The sequence below is a fragment of the Macrobrachium rosenbergii genome, chromosome 26 (genome assembly GCF_040412425.1).
Source record: "Macrobrachium rosenbergii isolate ZJJX-2024 chromosome 26, ASM4041242v1, whole genome shotgun sequence".
NCBI classification, from domain to species: domain Eukaryota; kingdom Metazoa; phylum Arthropoda; class Malacostraca; order Decapoda; family Palaemonidae; genus Macrobrachium; species Macrobrachium rosenbergii.
The window spans coordinates 46,839,797-46,854,796 of NC_089766.1; positions in this window are offsets into that span (position 1 = coordinate 46,839,797).

Here is a 15,000-nt window from a genome sequence, read left to right on the forward strand (position 1 = left end):
CAAACTGCACGGTATCTAATGGAGTATTTATTCAGAAAAAGTTACAAGCTTTCCTGGTCCTTTTAGTAATTCTACTAATGCACAGAACAACTGTGTATGCGATAAAGTTAATATATATATATATATATATATATATATATATATATATATATATATATATATATATATATATATATATATATATATATATATATATATATATACACACACACTCAGCAAATTTAGCAACGCTCCCTCTCCGTCCGACGTCGCCCATAACTTAACATCCCCGTTCATTTAATTACTCCCTGACCCAAAGGGCATCCGAGCGCCACACGAATGCCACCGCCTTCAGTCAGTCCAATATCTCTTCCAAATCCCCAAGGAAAGCCGGATGGCACTACTAACAATCCAATAACCTCATCTACCCAACGGAATTGTGACGCCAGTTTTAGCAGTCACGAATCAGTCAGTCAGTTATCTAGCGGGAATAAGGAAAAATCTTTAGGTCAAAGGCCAAGCGCTGGGACAAACGAGGTCAATCAGCGCTGAAACGGAAATTGACAGTGAAAGATTTGAAAGGTGTAACAGGAGGAAGCCTCGCAGCCTCACTATGAAACAACTGTTAGTCGAAGGTAGATAGCAAGATGTTCGAAAGAGAATATGAATGGAGGTACAGTAAAAGGAATGAAAGGGGCTGCAGCAGCTAGGGGCCTTGAGAAGGGACGCGGCAAAGACCCTCAAGGAATGCCTACAGTGCGCTGAGTGGGGCGCACTGACGGCACTGCCAAGAGCCGTGAGCGACGTCCCTTTATGGCGCATTAAAGCGTACAGTCGCCTCTTTTTCATGCGAGAGAAAAACTCCTCCTTTATTCCCACGGGGGAAAAACTCCTCCCACCTTCGAGGAAGAAACGGGACTTTTATGCGCCCATTCCCATTAATTATTCAGCGACTCGATATAAAGACGCCAGCTGGAAAAATAAACCACTTGTCTTGGGGATTCCTCGAGTCGGCTCCTGTAACTCTAAACCAATTACTTAACCGCTTTTTAGTCGGGAAGAAAAAAAACTGTTTTAATAACGTGATTGGAAGTCGTTATCCCTTCGTCCTGATTACGAAAAAATCGGGTTTTTTTTAGTTTTCTGTAAAAGAGAACTGTTATGGAGATGGCTACTTGTTCGTCCGTCCGTACTTTTTCTGTCCGCCATTAGATCTTAAAAACTACTGAGGTTAGAGGGCTGCAAATTGGGATGTTGATCATCCACCCTCCAGTCATCGAACATACCAAATTGCAGCCCTCTAGCCTCAGTAGTTTTTTAATTTTATTTAAGGTTAAATTTAGCCATGATCGTGCGTCTGGTAACGCAACAGCACAGGCCACCACGGCCAGCTGAGAGTTTTATGGGCCGTGGCTGAGAGTTTCATAAAGCATTATAAGCTGTACAGAAAACTAGATTGCGCAGAAGAAACTTCGGCGCAATTTTTCCAGCTAAACATTCAAGAATTCGACCAACATACATCACTTGAAGAAATATAACTTAGCAATATAATATATGCTTACTCAGTGGATGAAAAGAACAAATAAAAATATGCCCTATTCCATGAATTCCAGGTTGACGTTCCAGGACATGAAACACTTACATGAAAGCGCCCAACAGAAATTAGGGTAAAACAAATAAAAAAATGGGCCGAAGTTTCTTCGGCGCAATCGAGTTTTCTGTACAGCCGCTACAGCGTATAATCAAGGCCACCGAAAATAGATCTATCTTTCGGTGGTCTCTGTATAATGTTGTGTGAGCCGCGGCGGGTGAATCTTTAACCACGACCCGGTGGTGGCCTGTCCTATATCGTTGCCAGATGCACGATTATGGCTGACTTTAACCTTAAGTGAAATCAAAACTACTGAGGAGGCTAGAGGGCTGCAATTTGGTATGTTTGATGATTGGAGGGTGGATGATCAACATACCAATAGAATTAAACCTCGCCGGGAGAATTACGTATAACAGCGTAATTGAAATTGAAATGAGAGAGAGAGAGAGAGAGAGAGAGAGAGAGAGAGAGAGAGAGAGAGAGAGAGAGATGATTAAATCTTGTCAAGTAAAATGAATCAGGAGAATTACAGTATGTATAACAGTGTAACTGAAATTGAAATTAACGAGAGAGAGAGAGAGAGAGAGAGAGAGAGAGAGAGAGAGAGAGAGAGAGAGAGAGAGAGAGAGAATGATTAAATCTTGTCAAGTAAAATGAATCAGGAGAATTACGTATAACAGTGTAATAGAAATTCAAATAAACGAGAGAGAGAGAGAGAGAGAGAGAGAGAGAGAGAGAGAGAGAGAGAGAGAGAGAGAGAGAGAGGAGAAATGTCTAAATAAGCGTTGGGGATCAATGTCTCTGGGTCCCTATCCGATAGCAATGACGTCATAAGGACTCCATTCCCACTCCCCCCCCTCCAACCGCCCCATTCCTCCCTCCTCCTCCTCCTCCTCCTCATTCCCAATCACGTAAACAATCCCTCTCCTCCCCCACCTCCGCCCTACCTTACAACCCCCGCCCCCTTCTCTCTCACATCTTTTTATTCTTATGACTATGCTATTATTCCCCCTTTCCTTATTAAAACGACCTAAAATAAAATGCAGCGATAACGAGGCTAACGAGATTGAAGAGGCTTCGAGATCTGAAGAATCAATCCCGCGAAAAGAACCGGACTTAATTAACGAGAATGAAAGAAACGGTATTGAAAAGAGAGAGAGATCTGTCAATTAAGAGGGAATAAAACAAAAAAGAGTATTTAATGAACGGTGTGTTCATGAAAAGCAGTACATTGCCACCCTAATACTGTTCTCCCTGCATTTTAATTCATTTTTTAGCCGTTTGTTAATTTATTAATATATATATGTTTTTTTAATAAGTTGGGTCTCTTCTTTCTGTAATTCCCCTTACCTCCTCTTACTTCTTCCTAATGAACACCTTAATATTCTTTGGAAGCCTGAATTTCAAGTCAGTGAGTAATAATAATAATAATAATAATAATAATAATAATAATAATAATAATAATAATAATAATAATAATAATAATAATAATAATCTTTGGACGGTTGAATTTTAAGCCAATGGCCCCTTTGGTGGGCTTGTTCCATATGAATAGGGTTCATCTTCCGAATAATAATAATAATAATAATAATAATAATAATAATAATAATAATAATAATAATAATAATCTTGGGAAGTTTGAATTTCAAGCCGACGGCTCGTTCCAAATGAATAGGGTTCATCTTCTAAATAATAATAATAATAATAATAATAATAATAATAATAATAATAATAATAATAATAATAATAATAATAATAATTAATGAACGAGATTCAAAAAAGACAGAGGTAGATTATGCGCAGCAGATAAAAGCAAATGAACGATTTGAAGGTATGACAAATAAATGACAAACACAATGGATAATATTATCTAATGATATGCATATAATTTGTTTTAAGAAAGAGATAGAGACGTAAAAAAAAGCAAACATATACCTACAGCAATATTATATTTATAGATAATTACAGAAACATATATCGCAATTGACTGCTTCACAACTACACAACAAAATCACCAGGGCAAATATTTACATTTCCAGGCAAGAGGGACATAACAACTCTTGAATGGCCCTCGCGCAAAACCAGGCAAAAACTACAAGCGAAAATACATAACCACAACATTGACGTAACAATAGCAAACGAAAAAGTTTTCCAATGGGTCTCCTCATAAACAACTGGAATGAAAAATAAAACTACCCCCACCCCTTTCGGCACGTCACCCTCAGGAAAGGTTTTTCAAAAAACACAGTTTGTTCTATGAAGTTGTTTTTCTCACTCGAATAGTTCCAATTATTATTATCATTGTTGTTATTATTATTATTCAGAAGATGAAGAACCCCATTCATATGGAACAAGCCCACCAAAGGGGCCACTGGCTTGAAATTCGAGAAGCTTCCAAAGAATATGGTGTATTATTATTATTATTATTAAAAATTATTATTACTATTATTATTATTATTATTATATTATTATTATTATTATTATTATTATTATTATTATTATTATTATTATTATTATTATTATTATTATTCAGAAGAACAAGAACCCAATTCATATCGAACAATCCCACCAAAGTGGCCACTGACTTGAAATTCAAGCTTCCAAAGAATATGGTGTATTATTATTATTATTATTATTATTATTATTATTATTATTATTCAGAAGATGAAAAACCCTATTCATATGGAACAAGCCCACCAAAGGGGCCACTGACTTGAAATTCTAGAAGCTTCCAAAGAATATGATGTATTATTATTATTATTATTATTATTATTATTATTATTATTATTAAGAAGAAGAACAAGAACCCAATTCATAAGAAACAAGCCCACCAAAGGGGCCACTGACTTGAAATTCAAGAAGCTTCCAAAGAATATTAAGGTGTTCATTAGGAAGAAATAAGAGGAATAAAGGAAAATACAGAAATAAGATATCCCAATTTCGAGATCAAAGCGGGCCACAGAATTACAGGAAGGATATTAAAATTTTCAAAATGTCCTCCAGACTCAACCCTTAAAAATGGAATGGTATACAAAATCTAGGCTAAAGACCAAGCACTGGGACCTACGAGGTCAATCAGCGCTGGAAGGGGAATTGAGAGTAAATGGTTTGAAAGGTGTAACAGGAAAACTCGCAATTACTCTATGAATCAATTCTTATAAGAGGGTGGAGGGTAAGATGAAAGAAAGAGAATATGAACGGAGGCACAGTAAAAAGGAATGAAATAGGTTGCAGCTAGTGGCCTTGAGAATGGACGCTGCAAAGAACCTCAAGTAATGCCTGCAGTGCACCGCGCGAGGTACCCTGACGGCACTAACCCCCCTACGGGAAAATCCTTAAATGAATCTACCATTTTTAATTATACACATATTGGGTATATTGGTGTATATTTCACAGCGCTTAAAATATGCGCGGGCGCGCGTGCTTACGAACATAAAACACCCACCGCTTGTAAAGAAACATATATATGAACAGATATACTATTACGGAAAATATATTAGAGCTGGCAGTGAAATATACGAGCCATCATTCACTGGTTTACAAAGTACATAGAATAACTCCAGCGTGCTTGCCATAACTCTCTCCAGTGGGTTTGACATTTAGCATATATTTCGTTACTTTGCTATTGGTACAACTTTCCAGTTCAGAGAGAGAGAGAGAGAGAGAGAGAGAATTTTAAGTTACTATTAACAATGTATTACAGAAAAATGCACATTTTATAGGAATATTTTCCTTTGGAGAGAGAGAGAGAGAGAGAGAGAGAGAGAGAGAGAGAGAGAGAGAGAGAGAGAGAGAGAGAGAGAGAGAGAGAGAGAGTTTTAGGCGATCAAACATTTTCTATCCATAACCAAAAATGCACAGAGAGAGAGAGAGAGAGAGAGAGAGAGAGAGAGAGAGAGAGAGAGAGAGAGAGAGAGAGAGAGAGTTTAGGCGATCAAACATTTTCTATCCATAACTAAAAATGCACAGAGAGAGAGAGAGAGAGAGAGAGAGAGAGAGAGAGAGAGAGAGAGAGAGAGAGAGAGAGAGAGAGAGAGAGAGAAAGTTTAGGCGATCAAACATTTTCTATCCATAGCCAAAGGTGCACAAAGAGAGAGAGAGAGAGAGAGAGAGAGAGAGAGAGAGAGAGAGAGAGAGAGAGAGAGATTTTTAGGCAACCAAACATTTTCCACCCATACCTAAAAATGCACAGAGAGAGAGAGAGAGAGAGAGAGAGAGAGAGACTGACTCCACTCCTTTTTATTAATATAAAAAGGATTGGAGTCAAATTATACCAAAATTTTCTAAAAAAAAAAAAAAAAAAAATAGTGCCGACAAAATACAGGAGCAGTCACGAACCTCCCTGAATTGACTGCCCGTGAAGATTTATATTTTCATAAAAAAATTTAAATTTCACAAAAACAGTTTTCAGTTCTATATTCTGGCATGTAAAAATAAAAAAATATATATAAAGAAACCGTTGTATTTTTCCTTAATATTATTGTTATCATTTTTCCATTACTGTTATTGTTATCATTATTACTGCAAAGGGGAACGCTTCTGGAAGCGAAGTATTATTTGTTGTGGTGTCAATACTTAATACAATTATTCTATATAGAATCTTCTCTACTTTTCGCCTTTTGAATTAATCACTTGTTTATTTTTGTATCCGTTTAGCGTGATCATACAGATAATTAGCGAAAAAAATTCATGTTGTATTTATATGATACGAAGTAAGAGAATTAGAAGGTAGTAGGTCATTGCGCCTATTAATAATACATACATATACACACTTACATACATACGTACATATGGACACATACAAACACACAATATATATATATATATATATACATGTGTATATATATATATATATATATATATATATATATATATATATATATATATATATATATATATATATATATATATATATATCTTAATAACAGGAGCCCATTAAAAACATCAAAATGTAAAAGTGAATGCTACATTTCAGAAAACAACTGTCTCCCTCTTCAGGCAGATCTCTTGGTATAAATACCGCTTTTCTGTAACGCTTATCTCATTCGTTACCTGCCTGAAGAGGGAGACAGTTGTTCTCTGAAATATAGCATTAACACTTTCTATATTTTGGCGTTTTGATGGGCTCCTTCTATCAGATGGAATTCTGTTTTGGCAGAAAATATTTATCAGCAAGTTTTTTAGGGATGCGGTTCATAGCCCGTCGCCCTTTACTCTTTATAACTGCATACTTTAGCACCCATTTACAGCTGGGCTGACAGGTGGAAGGTTTCTCTCTCTCTCTCTCTCTCTCTCTCTCTCTCTCTCTCTCTCTCTCTCTCTCAACAAACATGTACCCTGCCTCTATAAACATGCACCCCGTCCCCCCCCCTCTCTCTCTCTCTCTAAACATGTACTCCCCCTCTCTCTCTCTCTCTCTCTCTCTCTCTCTCTCTCAAACCATGCTAAAAGTAGACCAGAGTGGTACAAAAAATTAACAAACCCAAACCTTGATCTCAACAAGCAAAGAATAAGAAAAAGAGTGAGAGGAGGAGGAGGAGGAGGAGGAGGAGGAGGAGGAGGAGGAGGAGGAGGAGGAGGAGGAGGAGGAGGAGGAGGAGGAGCAGGCATCACCCCAGCCACTCACCTGGGACACATCACACCGTTTACCACAGCCCGAATTAGTGTTTACGAGAGTTAACACGGCGCGGCAAGGTGTTGTAAACATCGGAACGTGTTTACAACATGTTTAAAACATGATTTTTGTTTTATTTTTATTACATATTAATTTTAGGAGGCGATCGAGCCTTATGTTGATTAAACGGGGGAAACTATTATGGAATGGTAATTAAAACTACGGGGGGGGGGGGGGAGTGGGAGGGGGGTTTGGCAAGGGGTGGCCACCAGGTCGTTCCCTTCAGCACTGTCAAGAATGATTCATATATATACATATATATAATTATATATTACACATATACATACAAATATATATATAATATATATATAATATATGAGAGAGAGAGAGAGAATCTATATCCTTCATTCTAAGTAACAATGAGGATTATGCATCAATTACCTCCACGTTATTTCCTTGAATATTTAATCCCAAACTTTTTATTTATTTATTTATTTATTTTTAGCTGAAGAGGCCACAATAACCGGAATACGCTTATTATTTCCAAGGAAGAAGCTTCCTCTTGGGTAGCCACAAAAAACTCAAAAGGATGTTGGATGTTCATATCAATTTCTGTCCGCCCTCAGATCTTAAAAACTACTGAGGCTAGAGGGCTGAAAATTGGTCTGTTAATCATCAACCTTCCAATCATCAAACATACCAAATTGCAGCCCTCTAGCCTCAGTGGTTTTTATTTGTATTTAAGGTTAAAGTTCGCCATAATCGTGCGTCTGGCTAAGATGTAGAATAGGCCGGGCCGTGGTTAAAGTTTCACGGACCGCGGCTCATGCAGCATTGTACAGAGACCACCGAAAGATAAATCTATTTTCGGTGGCCAGAAAAGTGCGGACAGAAAAAGTGCGGACAGCATAAAGTGCGGACGGACAGACAACCCCGGCACCATAGTTTTCTCTTACAGAAAACTAAAAGCAAAATACAATTCTAAAATAACCGTACAATCAACATAACAATGCAGACAGTAAAACCCCGTCATGGACACTGTACGACCTGGACCTCACAATTATTCGAGATCACAAATGTCACCTGAATTTTAATATTCGCTTCTGCCCCAGTGTTCCCAGCAAATATATGCGACTGACTTCTCATTCAGCACCAACCTGCGCTCGTATTTTTTGTTGTTGGTCCGCGGTTTCAAGTGCTGTCAGAATATGTATTGCATGAGAAAGATTTATTTATTTTTTTTTTTTTAGGCACTGAGTGCTACTTGATTTATTCGTGTTGGAGAACACGTTGCTGTTGCTTGAGTTGCCAGATGTCGCTGGCTGATATATCCTTGGCAGTTTCTTCGTTCCAAAACACTGAACAGCAAAGAAGAATAGAATATAGAATTTAGGCCACAGGCCAAGCGCTGGGACCCATGATGATGAGGTCATTCAGAGCTGAAATGCAAATTGACAGCAAAACGTTTTAAAAAGTTTAACAGAAGGAAAACCTCTCAGCTTCACCATGAAACAATTGTTAGGAAAGAGTTGAAAGTGTGATGGAATAAAGAGACTATGAACAGAGGTACGGTAAAAAGGAATGAAAGTAGTTGCAGCTCGGGGCCTTAAGAAGGGACGCTGCAAAGAACCTTGAGTAATGCCTACAGTGCACCGCATGATATTACATATATTTATTTATTATATATAATAGTACATATATATATATATATATATATATATATATATATATATATATATATATATATATATATATATATATATATATATATATATATATATATATATATATATATATATATATACATATATATATATATATATATATATATATATATATATATATATACACACACACACAAATACTTAAAGGATGAGAATTATCAAAACTTCCATTAGACATCACGAATCAAATACATCCTGGTGAAACTACCACTACCCAAGATCGGGTCTGCCTGCACCTTAAGTCACCAAGCAGTCATAAAAGCACACGGAATGAGAGAGAGAGAGAGAGAGAGAGAGAGAGAGAGAGAGAGAGAGAGAGAGAGAGAGAGAGAGAGAGAGCACAACCATTGCCACCGACGCCGTCGCGGAATTACCCATCAACTTTAATGAACGCAAAAGTTATTACTCTTTTATTGGTTTGTGCGTCAAACTCCCATCATCATAAATGATCTCTGGAACTGTTGGTGGTGACGTTTGTGAGGAGGGTTTGTGCGGTATGTTCCATTGCTCTCTCTCTCTCTCTCTCTCTGCCTGTGTGCGTGTCTGTCTATCTCTGCTTGTTTATCAATATAATGATCTATTTCATTAGACTGAGAATGAAGAAATATATGAAACCACGTGATGACTAATATCGCTTTCTCTCTCTCTCTCTCTCTCTCTCTCTCTCTCTCTCTCTCTCTCTCTCTCTCTCTCTCTATATATATATATATATATATATATATATATATATATATATATATATATATATACATATATATATATATATATATATATACGTGTGTGTGTGTCTATATGTGTATATGCATATATACATGTTATATAAATATATATGTATTTATATATGTGTATATATGTATGCATGCATACATACATATATATATATATATATATATATATATATATATATATGTATGTATGTATGTATGTATCAGTATATAAATACACACACACACACACACACACACACACACATATATATATATATATATATATATATATATATATATATATATATGAACGTCTACATAAAATGAAGCCCTGACAACATTTCATCCTAAAAATGCTTAAAAACACACACACACACACACACACAAACATACACACACTCCCTCTCTCTCTCTCTCCCTCCCTCTCTTTAATACCTCACTTACGAGGTGCTGGAAACACTCTTCAAGCTCAGGAAATGGAATGCGTTCCTCACCTAGTCTTAATTACCTGTTCAATTACTGGCCATTAAGACTGAGACCTTGGGGCTTATTGCATCATTACTGTTTGGAAATGATTTACCAGACGGAGTTCCTCTGCTGCTAATAAAGTAGGTCAAGTTGGCCGTCTTCGCTTTGAAGTTTATGATTCATTATTGTTACTCAGAAGATGAAACCTATTCATATAGAAGAAGCCCACCAAAGGAGCCACTGACTTGAAATTGAAGCTTCCAAAGAATTTGTTGGTTCCAACCTCCCACCGCAGCAGACCCCACACTGCAGCAGTAACTGATCAGAGACGCGAACTGGCGATAACTGAGTGGCATGACTCGGCACTAACCGCTATACCAGCGGACCAGCAACTTCCCTATTTACCTACTTTTATGTACTATTTACCTATTTTATGTACCTATTTCATGCACTAGTTCACTAATCAGACTAACATCAGCAATGCCAAATTTGGCAACGTGCGCACGTCGCCGGGGCGACCATTGATTTGCAATAATGAAAACTTTTGCTATGAATATCTGCATTTATAATGAACGGAATGTTTTTACTGAATATTTATGCACGGCTGTCAACTCCCCTTTGCAATGCAAATGATGTTTATGAAGTGGCGGCATTATGAACGGACACGGCTTTTGAGAAAACAATTTCATACGCTAAATGTTTGGCATTTAGTGACCTCCACTGGTTTGAACCCAGTATGTATCGACCTTAGTGGCGTGTTTAGTACAAGACCCTTTGGGGGTGTCCGTAGAAACATAAACAAGAGACTGTAAATATCATGAAGATAATGACCCACAAAAAACACCTGTCCTAGATAACGACCCCCATAAACCCTTGGGGGTCACAATCTAGGAAAGATCCAAATATTTTTTATCTTGGGATATACTCGCATTGATGGTATTCTCGACATAAAGGTTTTACTAAAAGGACTCGGATTTTAATTTCTCTCGTTACCTAATCAGTTTCCCAGCCTGTCAACACCGCTGATTTCGAGTGTCGACAGCGACACTTTCGTCGAAAATTTGAAGGACCACCTCCCAAATCCAACGGGGAGAATTGTGGCCACAGATTGGCAGGCTCAAACTGGCTCTAGGACCACACAAAACTATTTTGATTTAAGTTTCGATATCCATCAGCATGTTCAATAGCTGTAAAGTGTGTAAAACTAAATCATAAAATTAATCTATAAAGGATATTTAGTATTATATGGATATTATTTGGAAAGCACCTTTTGAGTCAATTTTGGAAAGGGGTTGGGGAATGACATTCTGACATATGGTAAAAGGGTGTATGGGCCAAAAAAGGTTGAGAACCACTGATCTAATCAATACAAAGAACTCAATTCCAAGGCAACAATAACGCAGAATCCGTCAAATTGTCAGGTACAAATGAGCGATGACGTTTCTTAATATTGGTGTCTAAACTCTGGCGATATTCATAAAAAAAAGTCATAAAAATAACACCTGTATCCAAAAGTCAGCTCCTTTCTAAAGTGAATATAATCCAAAATGAGGTTCATTTATAAGCGAACATGTCTAGTCAATCAACTGCCCTTCAAAAAAAAAAGCTCATCTCAAGAGCCAATCATTCTCAAGTAATGAGAATCCACAAATTATTATTATTATTATTATTATTATTATTATTATTATTATTATTATTAGGAGAGGGTTGAGGAAAGTAAGATGGAAGAAAGAGAATATGAAAGGAGGTACAGTCAAAGGAACGAAAGGGGTTGTAGCAGCTAGGGGACGAAGGTACGCTTCAAAGAACCTTCAGTAACGCCTACAGTGCACCGCACGAAGTGCACTGACGACACTACCCCCACCTACGGGGGTTCAGCCACTTGAAAGATGAGTCTAACGGATTCGCTTCTCATAAAAGCCACACCTAGTGAATCAGAACTTTCTAATATTAATAATTAATATTAATATTTGGAGGAGAGTGGGGAAATTGGCTAAAGACTGTTTTTAAGGGTCTTGCCAATAGTTGCTGGCTAATGTCAGAGAGTGTTCGTGAAACTCGTTCAAACTGTTAATGCTGAGTTGCATTACCAATACTCAGGAATTTGGTTCATGAGACAATAATGAATACGGAACTTCTGCAATTGAAAATGCTATACCCTTCGGAGAACTACAGCCATTTAAACCTTGCCAAATACACAAACATACACACACACACACATACACACGCCATCATGTCATTTCTGATACCACCAGGTCGTGAAAATTATATTATTATTACCACCACTGACAGCGCACTCCCAGACCAGCACCAACTACAACACCAAGTAAAAACTGCGCCGGAGTTTCTTCGGCGCAATCGAGTTTTCTTTACAGCGTATAATGCTGTATGTATGAAACTCTCAGCCGCGGCCCATTAAACTCTCGGCCGCGGCCCATGAAACTTTCGCCCACGGCCCGGTGGTGGTGGCTTGTGTTGTTGGCACCTATACCGGTGCCAGACGCATGTGCATGACTAAGTTGAACCTTAAATAAAATAAAAACCACAGAGGTTAGAGGGCTGCAATTTGGTATGTTTGATGACTGGAGGGTGGATGATCAACATACCAATTTGCAGCCCTCTAGCCTCAGTAGTTTTTAAGATCTGAGGGCGGACAGACTATAAACAGCGATCTCTATAACAGTTTTTTTTACGAAAAACTAAAAACAGAACCCTCAACGAAAACAAAAAATTACTCAAAAAAAAACAAAAATAAAAAAGGAACCCGAGTCGAATTGACAAGAAATTTACTTGTTTTTCTCTCATATCGGAATGGGCGATTCCGGAGACCATCACAAACCCCCGCCCTATCCCCGCCTCCACTCCCAAGAGCCCATATTCCCCCCTCTTTCTCCTCCTCCTCCTCCTCCTCCGTCATTTCCACATTTCTCTCTCTCTCTCTCTCTCTCTCTCTCTCTCTCTCTCTCTCTCTCTCTTCCTCCCATTCCCGTTTGCATGTCAAAATTTATCGATCGTTTCCCGTCGCTTTTATTGCGCTGCAGGAGACGACGACAATCGCATTTCCAAAGCCCCAGCAGCCGTCCTGGTCTGCGGAGAACCCGGTCCTGTTTCTCAAAGGAAACAAACAAAAAGTTGTTGTTGTTATTATTATTATTATTATCATTATTATTATTATTATTCAGAAGATGAATAACCCTATTCGTGTGGAACAAGCCCACCAAAGGGGCCACTGACTTGAATTTCAAGCTTCCAAAGAATATATTATTATTATTATTATTATTATTATTATTATTATTATTATTATTATTATTATTATTATTATTATTCAGAAGATGAATAACCCTATTCATATGGAGCAAGCCCACCAAAGGGGGCACTGACTTGAAATTCAAGGTTCCAGAGAATATTATTATTATTATTATTATTATTATTATTATTATTATTATTCAGGAGATGAAACCTATTCGTGTGGAACAAGCCCACCAAAGGGGCCACTGACTTGAAATTCAAGAAGCTTCCAAAGAATATTAAGGTGTTCATCAGGAAGAAGTAAGAGGAAGTAAAGGGAAATGCAGAAAGAAGAGATCCCACTTATTAAAAAAAATCAAAATAAATTAATAAATAGATAAGTATCTAAAAATGTATTAAAATGCAAGGAGAATAATATTAGGAGAATAATAATAAAAAATAATAATATAACCAAAAGTTTTCGTTATTAATCGAAGCTCTTTGTTCCGGCGGCGAATGATTTCGGGAATATATATATTATCTGAAATGTCATTTTGAAATTAGTGTACTCGCTATAACAATATGGGTCCTTTTCGCCGGAGAGTAAATTCCAAATCCGGACGAAACAAACTGCAAGTCGCCGATATGAATCGAAACGTCGATTTCAGGAAGAGTTCCATCATCCGAAGCGACTGACTGCTTGATTTATACAGACTGGCGTCACAAAAAAACAAGTAAGAAATAACTTCGGCGCAATCGAGTTTTCTGTATAGCATATAATGCTGTATGAGCCGTGGCCCATGAATCTTTAACCACAGCCAGTTGGTGGCCTGTCCTATAGCGTTGCCAGACGCACGATTATGGCTAACTTTAACCTTAAATAAAATAAAAACTACTGAGGCTAGAGGGCTGTAATTTGATATGTTTGATGACTGGAGGGTGGATGATCAACATGCCAATTTGCAGCCCTCTAGCCTCAGTAGTTTTTAAGATCTGAGGGCGGACAGAAAAAAGTGCGGACGGACAGACAAAGCCGGCACAATAGTTTCCTTTTTAAAGATAATTAAAATATGGCCATCGACGGCGCTTTGATGCGATATATGAATACCAGATTTGAGCGAACAAACGTAATCCTGCTAATATTTCAAATTTTTCGTTCAATTACAAATTGAACGACCGTAACTGTGACGCCATTTTATTAGGAGATCCGAAGTAAATTACTGGTCCGTGCGACACGAAGAATCTATTGAGGTTATTAATCCATATTTTTCGATCCAATGAAAATGGCTGAATGCCTTTTAATAACGCAGGCTAGAGATGATAATCCGACCAATCAATAATCTATTATTATGGAACAAAGAGATGTTGAGGCTGGAAACTCAAATCACTTATTCACAGCTTTATATGCCAGTGTCATCTATCTGTCTATTATGATAAAAGCCGAGCGGATCTTTCATGTTTGTCCGCCCCGGGTGGGGGCGGGGTAGGTAGGGGAGACATGACACATCCACCCTCCTCCTGCAAACCTGTTTGTCCGTCCCGGTAGGAGCAGGGTAGGGAGGTGATCGGGAGGGTAGGGGAGAAATGACACATCCACCCTCCTCCGACAAACCTGTTTGTCCGCCCTGGGAAACGAGAGAAACAAACAGATCAATATAAAAACCTCAATAAAGAAACCTTTCACATCAT